The sequence below is a fragment of the Mauremys reevesii genome, linkage group 4 (genome assembly GCF_016161935.1).
Source record: "Mauremys reevesii isolate NIE-2019 linkage group 4, ASM1616193v1, whole genome shotgun sequence".
Lineage (NCBI taxonomy): Eukaryota > Metazoa > Chordata > Testudines > Geoemydidae > Mauremys > Mauremys reevesii.
The window spans coordinates 114184023-114200589 of record NC_052626.1 but is presented as its reverse complement, the minus strand read 5'-3'; the positions used below and the strand labels follow the sequence as shown (position 1 = coordinate 114200589).

Sequence of the window (16567 nt, the reverse complement as noted above, 5' to 3'; positions counted from 1 at the left end):
AGCTCCCGCCAAGGACCTGAGCCCTGAACTATTGCTGTGTGCTCAGCTCCCGCCAAGGACCTGAGCCCTGAACTATTGCTGTGTGCTCAGCTCCCGCCAAGGACCTGAGCCCTGAACTATTGCTGTGTGCTCAGCTCCCGCCAAGGACCTGAGCCCTGAACTATTGCTGTGTGCTCAGCTCCCGCCAAGGACCTGAGCCCTGAACTATTGCTGTGTGCTCAGCTCCCGCCAAGGACCTGAGCCCTGAACTATTGCTGTCGCTCAGCTCCCGCCAAGGACCTGAGCCCTGAACTATTGCTGTGTGCTCAGCTCCCGCCAAGGACCTGAGCCCTGAACTATTGCTGTGTGCTCAGCTCCCGCCAAGGACCTGAGCCCTGAACTATTGCTGTGTGCTCAGCTCCCGCCAAGAACCTGAGCCCTGAACTGTTGCTGTGTGCTCAGCCCCCGCCAAGAACCTGAGCCCTGAACTATTGCTGTGTGCTCAGCTCCCGCCAAGGACCTGAGCCCTGAACTATTGCTGTGTGCTCAGCTCCCAACAAGGACCTGAGCCCTGAACTATTGCTGTGTGCTCAGCTCCCGCCAAGGACCTGAGCCCTGAACTATTGCTGTGTGCTCAGCTCCCGCCAAGGACCTGAGCCCTGAACTATTGCTGTGTGCTCAGCTCCCGCCAAGGACCTGAGCCCTGAACTATTGCTGTCGCTCAGCTCCCGCCAAGGACCTGAGCCCTGAACTATTGCTGTGTGCTCAGCTCCCGCCAAGGACCTGAGCCCTGAACTATTGCTGTGTGCTCAGCTCCCGCCAAGGACCTGAGCCCTGAACTATTGCTGTGTGCTCAGCTCCCGCCAAGGACCTGAGCCCTGAACTATTGCTGTGTGCTCAGCTCCCGCCAAGGACCTGAGCCCTGAACTATTGCTGTGTGCTTAGCTCCCGCCAAGGACCTGAGCCCTGAAATATTGCTGTCACTCAGATCCCGCCAAGGACCTGAGCACTGAACTATTGCTGTGTGCTCATCTCCCGCCGAGGACCTGAGCCCTCAACTATTGCTGTGTGCTCAGGTCCCGCCAAGGACCTGAGCCCTGAACTATTGCTGTCGCTCAGCTCCCGCCAAGGACCTGAGCCCTGAACTATTGCTGTGTGCTCAGCTCCCGCCAAGAACCTGAGCCCTGAACTATTGCTGTGTGCTCAGCTCCTGCCAAGGACCTGAGCCCTGAACTATTGCTGTGTGCTCAGCTCCCGCCAAGAACCTGAGCCCTGAACTATTGCTGTGTGCTCAGCTCCCGCCAAGGACCTGAGCCCTGAACTATTGCTGTCTGCTCAGCTCCCGCCAAGGACCTGAGCCCTGAACTATTGCTGTCGCTCAGCTCCCGCCAAGGACCTGAGCCCTGAACTATTGCTGTGGGCTCAGCTCCCGCCAAGGACCTGAGCCCTCAACTATTGCTGTGTGCACAGCTCCCGCCAAGGACCTGAGCCCTGAACTAGTGCTGTCACTCAGCTCCCGCCAAGGACCTGAGTCCTGAACTATTGCTGTGTGCTCAGCTCCCGCCAAGAACCTGAGCCCAGAACTGTTGTTATGTGGTCAGCTCCTGCCAAGGACCTGAGCCCTGAACTATTGCTGTGTGCTCAGCTCCCGCCAAGGACCTCAGCCCTGAACTATTGCTGTGTGCTCAGCTCCCGCCAAGGACCTGAGCCCTGAACTATTGCTGTGTGCTCAGCTCCCGCCAAGGACCTGAGCCCTGAACTATTGCTGTGTGCTCAGCTCCCGCCAAGGACCTGAGCCCTGAACTATTGCTGTCGCTCAGCTCCCACCAAGGACCTGAGCCCTGAACTATTGCTGTCGCTCAGCTCCCGCCAAGGACCTGAGCCCTGAACTATTGCTGTGTGCTCAGCTCCCGCCAAGGACCTCAGCCCTGAACTATTGTTGGGTGCTCAGCTCCCGCCAAGGACCTGAGCCCTGAACTATTGCTGTGTGCTCAGCTCCTGCCAAGGACCTGAGCCCTGAACTATTGCTCTGTGCTCAGCTACCGCCAAAGATCTGAGCCCTGAATTATTGCTGTCGCTCATCTTCCACCAAGGACCTGAGCCATGAGCTATTACTGAGTGCTCAGCTCCCGCCAAGGACCTGAGCCCTGAACTATTGCTGTCTCTCAGCTCCCGCCAAGGACCTGAGCCATGAACTATTGCTGTCGCTCAGCTCCCGCCAAGGACCTGAGCCCTGAACTATTGCTGTCGCTCAGCTCCCGCCATGACCTGAGCCCCGAACTATTGCTGTGGCTCAGCTCCCGCCAAGGACCTGAGCCCTGAACTATTGCTTTGTGCTCAGCTCCCGCCACGGACCTGAACCCTGAACTATTGCTGTCGCTCAGCTCCCGCCAAGGACCTGAGCCCTGAACTATTGCTTTGTGCTCAGCTCCCGCCACGGACCTGAACCCTGAACTATTACTGTCGCTCAGCTCCTGCCAGGGACCTGAGCCCTGAACTATTGGTGTGTGCTCAGCCCCTGCCTGGGGGTCTGAGCTAGAACTGCTGTTTGCTGCCCCGCCCTGACTGAGGGCCTGGGGCTTAAACCACCTTCTCTGTTTGCTCAGCCCCTGCCTGAGGGTCTGAGCCGAGACCTGCGGTTGGTTGCCCCGCCCTGACTGAGGGCTTCTGGCCTAATCTACTGACTCTGTTTGTTTTTGCTCAGCCCCTGCCTGAGGGTCTGAGCCCGTGGACCTTCGGAGACTGGCTTGCAGATTTAGGCCGTGGAGTGACGCGGCCTGGCTCCCGGCCGCACCTGAGACGGCCGAGCCCCCACACCGGACCCTTACAAGGCCCCACCATAATTCAAACCCTAACCCTGCCCCATGACCCCTTAGTCCCTCCCACCTGTCACCGGAAGTCCTGCCCCATGGGGGTATTAATTTTTGGTCAAGGCGGCCACATGACTGGAAGCCAGGTGTGTCATGTGACCCCTCTAAGAACTCCTTCCAGCACCCTCTACCAATCAGGATGGGTTTCCTCCTGGAAGGACCACCCCAAGAGGAGATTTGACCAATCAGGGTGAGCTCTGGGGTAGGAGGGTGACCTATCCCGACGTGTGTCTTGTGACCCCTCTAAGAACTCCTCTCACTGCCCTCGACCAATTAGGATCGGTTTTGTCCTGACAGGACCACCCCAAGAGGGGATTCTGACCAATCAGGGTGAGTTCTGGGGCAGGGTGACCCGTCCGGGAGTGGGCCTTATGACCCCACTAAGAACTCCTCCCAGGGCCTTCTGCCAATCAGGGTGCAGCACCATCACCTCCTAAGTCCCAGTGCTGGACGGACAAGGCCATCTCTCACCAAGGACCCATGGTTTAGAAATTGTGGGAAGGCTGCGGAGAGGAAACCTGGAGTCCTTCACCACCCCCGTGAGAACTTCAGAATCTGTCTTCGCCCCGAGGATCTTTGACCATCCGCGGAGAAAGCGCTACATCAGCGACAGTGCCGAGGAGGAGGAGGGAGCGACCTAGGGGAGTCCTTTGGCCCAGCCGTTGATAGATACGCCGGAACCCGAACCCAAAACCCAACTGCTTGTGAGACACCCCGATAGAGGTGGAATGCGACTGCGGCTCGGGGGAGTCACCGGCGCACAAGGTGAACACAGGTAAAGGAATGATTTAGTCAAGGGTGAAAGTAACTTCCAGGACTTCCCGGAACTGCCGGGGTCCTGAGGGGGTGTGGCCTCAACCGGAAGAGGCGGGACCTCTCAAGATTGAAAAGTCCTGCAGCATCGTCTGTGGCTGGGAGCCCCAGGCCCTTTAAATCCCCCCCGCAGCTCTGGCAGCCGGGTTCGAGCGTGGATTTAAAGGGCGCGGAGCTCCCATGGCTGTGGGGATCCTGAGCCTTCCCCGGCTGGAGACAGGATTTAAAGGGCCCGGAGCTCCTGCCGCTCCGGAGAGCTCTCAGCCCTTTAATTCCCTGCCCCAGCCTGGGTGCTGGAGCTGCGTGGAGGGGAATGAAAGGGCTCTGGGATCTATGCAGCCACAGGGAGCGCTGAGCCCATTAAATCCCGGCCCCAGCCCAGCTGCTGGAGCTGCGGGGGCAGGGGGGATTTAATGGGCTCTGGGTTCCCAGCAACTGCCGGAGCTCTGAGCCCTTTAATTCCCGGCCCCAGCCCAGCTCCTGGAGCTGCGGGGGGAATTTAAAGGGCTCTGGGCTCCCCGCAGCCATAGGAGTTCTGAGCCAGAGATGAAAGTAAGCCGGTACGGGACAGTACAGCATAGCGGTAAGAGCCAGTACGCTGTGCCAGACCGCACCGGCTTCCTCAGCGGGGAGTTAAAGGGCTCAGAGCGCCGGTGGCTGCAGGGAGCCCAGAGCCCTTTAAATCCCTCCTCCCCTCCCACCGCAGCTTCGGCAGCCGGGCTGGGAATTAAAAATCTCGGTGATCCCTGCAGCGGCAGGAGTTCTGGGCCCTTCAAATCCCGGCCCCAGCCCGGCAATCCTCTGGCTCCCCGCAGCCATGGGAGCTCCGGGCCCTTTAAATCCACACCCGAACCCAGCTGCCAGAGCTGCGGGGGAATTTAAAGGGCTCTGGGCTCCCTGTAGCCATGGGAGCTCTGAGCCCTTTAATTCGCAGCCCCAGCCTGGCTTCTGGAGCTGCGGGGGGTATTTAAAGGTCTCTGGGATTCTGGCAGCTGCGGGATCTCCGAGCCCTTTAAATCCTGGCACCAGCCCGACTGCCGGAGCTGCGGGGGAAAATGAAAGGGCTCTGGGCTCCGCGCAGCCATGGAACCTCTGAAGCAGAGATGAAAATAAGCCATTACGGTCCAGTACGGCGTACCAGGAAGAGCCAATATGCCGTGCCGGACCGCACCGGCTTCCTGAGCAGGGATTTGAGCGTCTCAGAGCTTTGGTGGCTGCAGGGAGCCCAGTGCCCTTTAATTTTCCCCCGCAGCTCCGGCAGTCGGGCTGGGGCCAGATTAAAAGGGCTGGGAGCTCCGGGCCCTTCAAATCCACACCCGAATCCGGCTGCGGGGGGAATCTAAAGGGCTCAGGGCTCCGCGGCGGCCTGAGCCCTTGGCCCTTTAATTTGCCCAGGGTTAATTTAAAGACCCTGGGGCTCCCAGCCATAGCCGATGCCCCAGGACCTTTAAATCGTGAGAGGCCCCGCCTCTTTCTGGTTGAGGCCACGCCCCCTCCGGATTCCGGCAGTACCGGTAAGTCCTGGAAGTTACTTTCCCCCCTGCTGTGAGCCCTTTAAAACCCAGCCCCAACCCAGCTGCTGGAGCTGCATGGAGGGGAATTAAAGGGCTCTGGGATCTATGCAGCCACGGGGAGCGCTGAGCCCATTAAATCCCGGCCCCAGCCCAGCTGCTGGAGCTGCGGGGGCAGGGGGGATTTAATGGGCTCTGGGTTCCCAGCAACTGCCGGAGCTCTGAGCCCTTTAATTCCTGGCCCCAGCCCAGCTCCTGGAGCTGCGGGGGGAATTTAAAGGGCTCTGGGCTCCCCGCAGCCATAGGAGTTCTGAGCCAGAGATGAAAGTAAGCCGGTGTGGGCCAGTACAGCGTAGCGGCAAGAGCCAGTACACTGAGCCGGACCGCACCGGCTTCCTCCATGAGGATTTAACAGGCTCAGAGCTCCGGCGGCTGTGGGGAGCCCAGAGCCCTTTAAATCCCTCCTCCCCTCCCACCGCAGCTCTGGCAGCCGGGCTGGGGCTGCGAATTAAAAAGCTCGGTGCTCCCTGCAGTGGCAGGAGCTCTGGGCCCTTCAAATCCCGGCCCCAGCCCGGCAACCCTCTGGCTCCCTGCAGCCATGGGAGCTCCGGGCCCTTTAAATCCACACCCGAACCCGGCTGCCAGAGCTGCGGGGGAATTTAAAGGGCTCTGGGCTCCCTGTAGCCATGGGAGCTCTGAGCCCTTTAATTCGCAGCCCCAGCCTGGCTTCTGGAGCTGCGGGGGGTATTTAAAGGTCTCTGGGATTCTGGCAGCTGCGGGATCTCCGAGCCCTTTAAATCCTGGCACCAGCCCGACTGCCGGAGCTGCGGGGGAAAATGAAAGGGCTCTGGGCTCCGCGCAGCCATGGAACCTCTGAAGCAGAGATGAAAATAAGCCATTACGGTCCAGTACGGCGTACCAGGAAGAGCCAATATGCCGTGCCGGACCGCACCGGCTTCCTGAGCAGGGATTTGAGCGTCTCAGAGCTTTGGTGGCTGCAGGGAGCCCAGTGCCCTTTAATTTTCCCCCGCAGCTCCGGCAGTCGGGCTGGGGCCAGATTAAAAGGGCTGGGAGCTCCGGGCCCTTCAAATCCACACCCGAATCCGGCTGCGGGGGGAATCTAAAGGGCTCAGGGCTCCGCGGCGGCCTGAGCCCTTGGCCCTTTAATTTGCCCAGGGTTAATTTAAAGACCCTGGGGCTCCCAGCCATAGCCGATGCCCCAGGACCTTTAAATCGTGAGAGGCCCCGCCTCTTTCTGGTTGAGGCCACGCCCCCTCTGGATTCCGGCAGTACCGGTAAGTCCTGGAAGTTACTTTCCCCCCTGCTGTGAGCCCTTTAAAACCCAGCCCCAACCCAGCTGCTGGAGCTGCATGGAGGGGAATTAAAGGGCTCTGGGATCTATGCAGCCACGGGGAGCGCTGAGCCCATTAAATCCCGGCCCCAGCCCAGCTGCTGGAGCTGCGGGGGCAGGGGGGATTTAATGGGCTCTGGGTTCCCAGCAACTGCCGGAGCTCTGAGCCCTTTAATTCCTGGCCCCAGCCCAGCTCCTGGAGCTGCGGGGGGAATTTAAAGGGCTCTGGGCTCCCCGCAGCCATAGGAGTTCTGAGCCAGAGATGAAAGTAAGCCGGTATGGGCCAGTACAGCGTAGCGGCAAGAGCCAGTACACTGAGCCGGACCGCACCGGCTTCCTCCATGAGGATTTAACAGGCTCAGAGCTCCGGCGGCTGTGGGGAGCCCAGAGCCCTTTAAATCCCTCCTCCCCTCCCACCGCAGCTCTGGCAGCCGGGCTGGGGCTGCGAATTAAAAAGCTCGGTGCTCCCTGCAGTGGCAGGAGCTCTGGGCCCTTCAAATCCCGGCCCCAGCCCGGCAACCCTCTGGCTCCCTGCAGCCATGGGAGCTCCGGGCCCTTTAAATCCACACCCGAACCCGGCTGCCAGAGCTGCGGGGGAATTTAAAAGGCTCTGGGCTCCCTGTAGCCACGGGAGCTCTGAGCCCTTTAATTCGCAGCCCCAACCTGGCTTCCAGAGCTGCAGGGGGTATTTAAAGATCTCTGGGATTCCCGCAGGCGCGGGATCTCCGAGCCCTTTAAATCCTGGCCCCAGCCCGACTGCCAGATCTGCAGGGGGAAATTAAAGGGCTCTGGTCTCCCCGCAGCCGTGGGTTCTCTGAAGCAGAGATGAAGATAAGCCATTACGGACCAGTACGGCGTACCAGGAAGAGCCAATATGCCGTGCCGGACCGCACCGGCTTCCCCAGCAGGGATTTGAACGGCTCAGAGCTTTGGCAGCTGCAGGGAGCCCAGAGCCCTTTAATTTCCCCCCGCAGCTCTGGCAGCCGGGCTGGGGCCAGATTTAAAGGGCTCGGTGCTCCCCGCAGCCGTGGGAGCTCTGGGCCCTTTAAATCCATACCTGAATCCGGCTGCTGGAGCTGCGGGGGAATCTAAAGGGCTCGGGGCTCCGCGGCGGCCTGAGCCCTGGGCCCTTTAATTTGCCCCTGAGCCCAGGGTTAATTTAAAGACCCTGAGGCTCCCAGCCACAGCCGATGCCCCAGGATCTTTAAATCTCTTCCGGTTGAGGCCACGCCCCCTCAGGATACTGGCAGTACCGGTAAGTCCTGGAAGTTACTTTCCCCCCTGCTGTGAGCCCTTTAAATCCCAGCCCCAACCCAGCTGCTGGAGCTGCAAGGGGAATTTAAAGGGCTCTGGACTCTCTACAGCTGCCAGAGCTCTGAACCCTTTAAATCCCTGCCGAGGAAGCCGGTGCGGTCCGGCACGGCATACTGGCTCTGGCTGGTACTCCGTACTGGCCCGTACCAGCTTACTTTCACCTCTGGATTAAGTGACGGTCGAGGTCTTGAGACGTTCCATAGAGCTCTCCTGGCCGCAGTGCCCATGACAGAAGGTGGTACGTTCCGTTACGCCATGACATTCATAAACACATCCCATCTTTAAGGTCCATGTCTGCTAGGAACTGAGCGCGTCTGGGTCACGGCCCGGACTAAGTCGAGCATGTTAGAACCATTAACCACAGACCCTTTGTACACAAAAGCCCCTTTATCATTCCATGAAGAGAGATTTGTAGCCTGGCCCAGCTTCTTTAGCAGTACAAATGCATTTTTCTTAGAACACTTCTTCACGTTATCCAGCACCTGCTGAGCAACAGACTCTGAGCTCTTTGGTGTTTCTGGGGGGTTGCAGTTACATTCTGTCCCTGTTCTGGTAGAAACAGACTGATTTTCACTTTCTCTGTGTCGCTCGGCTTCACGTACATTAGGCACCTTTAAAGCTCGGCGCTGTAAGGTTTAGCCTTTTAGTATTCGGCTCAGTCGGTTCTTTGAAGAACAGACTCGTTTCAGCATCCAGTAAGTGAGTTGTGGTCAGTCGTTAGGCCCCCTGAGGATACAGAGGTCACCAGTGTTCTGAGCGAAGCGTCAGATTTTTCCCAACTCTCTTTAGAATGCCGTTTTTTAGCCCCCCTGCCCTCTGGGGACACAGCGTCCATTAGTTTTCTGAATGAACCATCAAACTGTTCCCAAATACTAGACTATAGGGGAGCGGTGACGAGCTTATGGTTTTGGGAGAATGGTTTGTCAGTCCTTGGTGTTTTATTCACAACCCCTAGAGCGCATGCTCCGGGTTTGTGAATGTGTATGGTTCTGCGCACATTCAGAGTCCCTCGAACGCATGCTCCGGGTTTGTGAATGTGGGTGTTTTCTCAGGGTTTGCTGTGGCAGTGGCCGCTGAGGAACTGGAGTTGTGGTTGTTGTTTACCAGAGTCTTGTTTTGCCCTTGGGTTTGCCGTATATGAGATTTGGACTGCCTGGATGCTTCATCTGCACTCTTGTGCTGTTTTGCGTTGTTAAAAGTCTCAAAGCAGATTCCTGGTTCTTTGGCGGTTCTGGAGGAGGTGTCCTTGTAGCGCAGACTAAGCGTTGTCAGAAAAGTTGCCCATGCCTATGTGGGGTGGGGGGAACCATTTTACAAAACTGAACTTTACCATCTTTCTCACCCACACCTATGTATTCACTTCAAATACAAAACCTCACAGAACAACCCAACCAATAAGCAAAATATATTTACTGGGCTTCTTCCATCCATCAGTCACTGATGCTGGTGAATTTTCCCTTTCAGCTGTCTCGTTCCCTTTTCTTCTGAGCTTGTTTTCCCTCTGCTCTAAGGATCTCTCATGTTTTCACCGTACTGTGGAGCAAACAGCATTATTATAAAACACATGGAACCGTCTTGTAAACTTAAAAACTAAATATTCATTAGGGTGTTTTTCTGTTTAAAAAGTCACAGCTTTAAAAGAAATCATCCAGTTCAGGCTGTACGAGAAACACCGGTTTTGAGTTTATTTCTACCACTTAAAACATAAACCAAAAAACAACAAACAAACAAACAACAACAAAAACCTCAAACATTTTTTTAAAATACATCTCATTTTGCAGAATAAAAACCAAACTGCTTTTAAAATCCATTTTAAACCACATTTTGCACAGGAAAAAACCCTGTTGGTTTGAAACAAACCAAGTACTTTTAAAACTCTACACCTATGCCTTGCCCAGACCCCTCTCACACAAAAATTAGCAGCTTTAGAAACACACTAAACCAAGTTTGCCTCCACATACTTTTCAATAACCCCCACCCCCCATACATTTAAAAGTCAGTTGCAAAAATGTTCCCTTTCACTAAGGGATCATGTGTTGCAGGCACATGCTTGTCCCGTTCCCCCATGTGTGTTTGGGCCTTCAGGTTAAAGAACAAGCAAAAATGTTAGTTACTATTACCACCAAATCCCTATACAAACTGTGCAATACTTAAAGATTTTTAAAACAGTATTAAGCACAACTATAGTTAAAATGGTTTTTACCTTGGCCTGGTGGTGAACTGCAGCTTAACGTTCTGGGTTCATGCTAAGTAGATCACGCTGCAATGAAGATAGGCACCATGATTTTCCTAAGACAGCCTGGGCAAAGAGTGGCATTATACAATGTATAGTTTAAGAGTTCAAGCCAGCCAGCCCTACCTCTGTCTGCCATCCAGCAGCCTTCCAAGAAAGTTTCTGTTGAAAAGGACAGTCTCCAACAGACCAGAGGTTTTTATACCATCTTAGCCCATTGTTCAAACAGACTTCAGCATAGTAGCTAGCAGCTTAATTTAATCCCCACGGCTCTGAACTAATAGATCCTTAAGGACTTTAGGGACCCCTCCCGCAGCACCCCCTGTGGTGATCTGGGGTGGGGGAACCAAGCTGTCTGCACAACAGGGCTTTTTTTTCTTTTTTCCTTTTTTCTGTAAGTTAAAATAAATGTTTCTGCGGGGCCTTCTTAGAGTATTGAACAGTCCCCATTTCCAAGCGGGGGGCCCTTTGCAGATATCAATGAATGTCTTGGGGCTTGGGTTTTTTTTTTAAACACGTTTCTTTCATGCTTAAAGTTTGGGGTGGGGGTGTTTACTAGAAAGAATGACCCAGAGCATTCGACCAACTCTAGGGCCATATTTAATCTGTCCAATAGTGTTCCACCAACTCCTGGGGTCATATTGAAACTGTCTAATTGAGTTCTGCCAACTCCAGCAGTTATATTGAAACTGTCCAATAGCATCTGCGAATTCCTGAGGTTTTATTTCATTTCATATTAATCAGAACTCACCATCCACCCCCACCCACCCCCATCAAATTTAACCCTATGGCAACAAGGGTAAGTAATCGCAGTCACCCTGGCTATTCAGTGAGGGGGGGGGTTAAACCCACTCAGTTCAACAGGATAAGTCAACTGTATTGTACTCAAACACAGGTCTGATCAGCCTGCTTGTTTTACTGTAAGCACATTTCTTAGGATTTTCCCCCCACCCACAACATACATTTCAGCTTTTTGCTGTAAATGGGTCACTTTTACACTCAAAACCCACAAGCGCTAGCTTCTCACAAACAATTGATTTTTTATTTAAAAGACATACAGCTCCTTGAAACCAAGCCAAGATGCTTCATTAACACTTTTAGCTCATTTAAGGGCCAAAGGCCTTTGAACAGAAACACAGATAGTCACAAAGCCCTTTTCAATAGGGTTTATTTTAAAATTTACAGCTACCAAGTTTTCTATCGCATGTTTGTCCCCTCACCATTCTCTAGCTGAATCCTTTTAGATTCCTTACAAATAGTCTTTTCCTTAAGCAGGAATCTGTAACTTTTTGTGCAGACTAGACGGTCAATATCACGCCGTGTCGTGGATAAATGACCCCGCGTTGTGTTTGGATCAGAATCACACGAGGCCCCTTTATTACGAGCATGCCGGGGGTGGGGACCAGCGAATTGGCTTACCCCTGAATAGAGATTTTTCAACAGGTTTTATAGCAAAAAACCCACAATTTGTGGGTCCTTGTTCACATGATTGCCATAACTGGAGAAATGTTGTGCAAGTGAGTGAGTGGAGCCCCTGACTGTGTTTTAAAGAAAATGAACCAGAAGGTGCCTCCAATTTTTCCACTCCAGCTGTAAGCAGGTTATTTTCTTTAAAACACAGTCAGGGGCTCCACTCAACTGCACAGCATTGAACAAGGTCCCCCCTTGCACTAAATGTTCTTGGCTTAGGCACAGACATTGCACAGCAGAACCTCTGGCAATCACGGTGTTTAATCAGCTTTCCAAACCCAGCTCAGCACATAGGCCCCAGAGCTTGTGGTTTATATCCACTGAAGTCCAAGACACTCAGTCGTGGGGCTGTTGGACTGGCGCATCTATGACACGGCCCTCGCAATCTTCACAAAGCTTTTCCCTCAGGCAGTGCTTAAGGGCAGCATAAACAGCAATGCTTACAATAGTCTGTGTGACTTTTTTACGCTCACGACGTGGCACTGGCTCAGTTAGTTCTATGCCAAGCCTCCTCCGAAACCCCTCATGGCCATCATCCTCAGAGTCCTCTTCAACAATTTGTATCGGCATTGAGCAAAACCGAGGTGGGCCCAGTTCATCTTCCCTGCTTGATGCAACGCTGTTCAGGGCTTCCAGGCCGTCTAGAAAGGCATTGTCGAGCTGTTGAGAGATTTTCAGAACAGAAACAGTGTAAGCGCCACAGTGTTTGTTTTTAGATTTACACAACTCCTGGTTCCTTACCCGTTAAGAAGCGATTGCTTCTTAAACATTCATTTACCTGTGTGACGTCTTTACCATTCACCTTGTCCACCGGTGACTCCCCCCCAGCCTCAATCACATTCCACCTCTAAGTGGGTGGACAAAGAGAGGTCACCATGCTCATTGGGGTGTCTCACAAGCAGTTGGGTTTGGGGTTCTGGTTCCGGTTTATCCATCAATGGCTGGGCCGAAGGGCTCCCCTCGGTCACTCCCTCCTCCTCCTCCTCCTCGGCACTGTCGCTGATGTAGCGCTTTCTCCGCGGATAGTCAAAGACCCTTGGGATGAAGACAGTCTGAAGTTCTCACGGGGATGGTGAAGGAGTCCAGGTTTCCTCTCAGCAGCCTTCCCACGATTTCTAAACCATGTATCCTTGGTAAGAGATGGCCTCATCTGTCCGGCGCTGGGACTTAAGGGGTAATGGTGCTGCACTCTGATTGGCAGAGGGCCTTGGGAGGAGTTCTTAGTGGGGTCATATGGCCCACTTCTGGACGGGTCACCCTGCCCCGGAATTCTCCCTGATTGGTCAAAATCTCCTCTTAGGGCAGTCCTATCGGGTAAAACCCATCCTAATTGGTAGATGGCGGTCGGAGGAGTTCTTAGAGGAGTCACACGACCCACTTCTAGATGGGTCACCCCACCTCGGAACTCACCCTGACTGGTCAAATCTCCTCTCAGGGTGGTCCTTCTGGGATGAAACCCATCCTGATTGGTAGAGAGTGGTGGGAGGAGTTCTTAGAGGGGTCACATGACACACCTTGCTTCCAGTCATGTGGCCACCTTGACCCCGGAGTTAAACCCCCCCATGGGGCGGGACTTCCGGTGACAGGTGGGAGAGACTAAGGGGTCAATGGGTAGGGCTTGGGAGGGTCAAGGGGAGGAGTTAGGGTTTGATTGATGGTGGCGTTCCTGATAAATACCAAGATTACATGGATAACGTGGAAAGAAATGTGGACTCGTTACCACTGCACCGGGACTATGACTGCCCTATTGACCTACCACCTTGGTTGAAAGCTGCTTTTCCCTGTATTTATGCATTGTTGGGACCAGAATTAGTGGATCTCCCTGCGTGCAGTCATGAAAACCGGTCCTAAGAGCAGGCCCTTTCGGGGAAGAAGAAATGTGTGACTCTGCTACGCCTCTCTTTAGACAATCAGCTCCTGAACAAAGTGATCATTTGAAACCATGACCCTCTGCTGCGAATCCCACAATTGTTGGTTCACAGGAAATCTGCAAAGGGTTTCATCAAACTTCATCTGCAAGGATTTCCAATCTAACCCTCGTTTGGCCAAGAGACAAATTGAAGACAGATTTCAAAACAGACGATGGACATTTTAACAGTCTGATATGCTAGTTGAGCTAACTAAGGGTCCCCTGACCTTGAAACACTTCATCAGTGATGTATTTGGGGACAGTGTCATCTATTCGGGTGAAATATGTCTCTTTTTGGAGAACCCAGAGCAGCACACGCAGCACATCCGAACCTGGAGAGGTTTCGGCAGCATGGTCTCAACACAGAATTGGAAAAGCGGAACCTCCAGCCAACTCTCCACAGAGTTTTGGGGGTACATCCTCTCCCCAGAAGATGTTACCATTGATGCAAATAAGGTGGAAGCCATTGATAAATGGGGCGAAGTTGGAAGTCCTCAAGAAGTGCAGCGCTTCCTAGACTTCACTTATCCTGTGAAATCGAGACGTGCTGGCTCTCAGTGATACTTAGACGGAAAACCACGCACCCCACACAGAGGTTGGAACCACCCACTGCCCAGTTGTCCTGAGGAGCCATGATGTCTCCAGGAGCTGGGTAAAGGGCACAGGGATCAGCCTCTCAAAGGTAGGGGAGGGTCGTGTGAGGAGAGGGTCTAAGAGAGGAGGATCGTGGGCTAGGCTCTGTATTTGGGCTTGGCAGGGATCAAGGGAAGGGAGAGGGCTGTTAGAGGGCAATACGAGGTGGGAGGGGGGTTGGAGATGGGGGCAAGGCCTGAAAAGTTCAGCTGCTTTAGATCAACTGTGCCAGAGAATCACTGGTTGAAGTGACTGAAAGCTCTGAGCTGGGGCTGGCCAAAATCCTCCTCCTCAGATGGGAACATCCCAAAAGTCTGTAGAAGCTCAGCCTCTGAGGTGAACGTTGTGGCCCTAACCTCTCTCTGCTCTATACCTCACAGGATTCCAGCCGGCTGTTCCAATGCAGGAGGAAAACTGTGCCACCGAAGTCTCCCAGCACCTGGTCAGTGAAGTGCCACTTAACCCCGCTGTGATGCACAGACCTTGCCCTGGCTGGCTGCACAGGGCTGAATTTCACCCCGTCAGAGCGTAAGGAAATAATTGTCTGAAAGCCTTTTTCTTTTTGGATGTCTGTCTAGTGGGAAAGAACCATGGGGATTTTTAGCCTGTTTTGCCCCCATGCCTGGTGCTTCAATGATGCAGAGACGTGCTGATGCATTGGTTGATTTCCCCACCTTTTAATCTACTCTCTTCTTCTCTTCTAACAGGTATTCTAAGGGTCCCCCGTGCATCATATGGGCATTCTTGAGTGTGCAGATTGCATCAGACCTGCACCTGAATAATTAATAGTGACTGAAATATGCAGACACTAAAGTTCTGCAGCCAAATTCTCAGAAACCTTCCTCTTCAATGTAAGATCAGGATTTTGGTTTAAATTTATTTTTATTTAAAAAAAATTGTTAAGCAGATGCTACACTGTAAGAAGAGGAAAGAGAATCAAAAACTGAAAGATTGTTACTAAAACCAGTGAACAACTGCAGACAGTGGAGACCCGGCAAAGCAAACAAATGAATACTGTGAGTAAATAACCTGAAAGCAAATGGGGAAGAAAACCTCATCTGGGTAATTGTGGCTCTTGGGACAAAAATTGGGTTCCTGGTACGTAGCCTGGCTGAGATCATCCCTTTTCCCTGGGATTCCAATGTCATTCTCTGTGTGGTGTCCTTATTTTATTCCTAGGAAAAAGATCCCCAAAGGAGATGTAAGGATCCGGAACTCTAATGTCTGCCAGAAACTTCAGCCACCTTCACAGGTAGAAGTCACTGGCTTTCCTACTATGCCACTAGTGCTCTTTCTGCTCTCCAGGTCTGCTCCCTTCAGCAGGACAGAGACACCCCTTAACTCCCCGAGTCCTGATTTCCTGCCATTCAAGGGGCTGAGGGTTTGCATTGCCCCCACCCCCACCATCAGAGACTTTTCCTATGGGAATCTCCCCAGAGCAGGGGAGAAATCTGTTCTTCCATTAGAACCAGTCTGCTCAGTAAATCCACCCACACTGACCTCATCTCAGATGCTTTCTTTATCTGAGATTAGTGGTATCTTTGGAAAATCCTTAGCGTGTTGAGGTGTGAGGTGGAGCAGGGAATACAGGAGCACCAGCAGATTCCCCTGAAGAACACCACCCTGTCTTTCTCTGGACAGGCTAGGGCTCACCGTCCATTGTGGAGGTGAAGACCAGATGAGAGCTGCTGGATTGACCTTGATGTGCCATGTCCTTGTGTGGATGAAGGACCTACATCTCAGGGATGGCCAGCAGCAGATGTAACACATGTGTCCAGGAATGGGCTAAATAACCTACATTGAGAGGTAAGTAAAATCGTGGCCACATGTAGACATCACAGGAATTGGTGGGGATTGACCCAGGGTCCTTCAGCACAAGCCCCTCTCACTCACTGTCAACAAATCCAGCTCCACTCACTAGACCACACCCCATTCCAGAGCCCCAGATCCCAGGAGCCCTGATTCTCAGACCCAGGCCTCACATCACAAGGCCAAACCTCCTCCCATTCTGTGCCCTGTAGAAAGGACCATTGGCAAAAACCTCCTTTACATTCCCCCTGTCAGAGACTGCGGCCACGGGTGACAAGTGAATAAGCTGAGATCTCCCCTGTGGGAATCCGAGGGGCTGCACATTTGGGGTTTCACAGGGATGGCCTCTGGCAGCCATTGACAGAGTGTTCCTGGCAGGAGATTTTCCATCTCTAACAAAGGGTTTCTGTTCCCCCCAGATCTCAGCCGCTCAGCAGAATGCGGGAGAGCTGAGTGCTGATGGGCTAGAGTGTTCCAGGAGTCATTGTGCAGCAGGGGCAGTGTCTGCAGTCACAGTGGGCCACACCCTGCGCTCCAGACAACCCAGGCTGGTTCCCTGGATTGCAAAGGGGACTTTAGCTTGTGGAATTGGTGCTGGTGCCTGTGTCCACAACTGGGATGTTTTCATGAGGCTACTCCATGGTCCATGAAGCACCATGCAAGCAAGGGGAGAAT

The 16567-nt window shown here is 53.5% G+C and overlaps 1 long non-coding RNA gene across 1 annotated transcript; it reads left to right on the top strand.

Moving 5' to 3' along the window:
• The first annotated feature begins 14795 nt into the window (after nt 1–14795).
• LOC120402837 lies at nt 14796–15880 on the top strand. Its single transcript, XR_005597317.1, has 3 exons — nt 14796–15099; nt 15263–15335; nt 15725–15880. It is a non-coding gene; the product is annotated as an uncharacterized LOC120402837 (long non-coding RNA).
• The last annotated feature ends 687 nt before the right edge of the window (nt 15881–16567 follow it).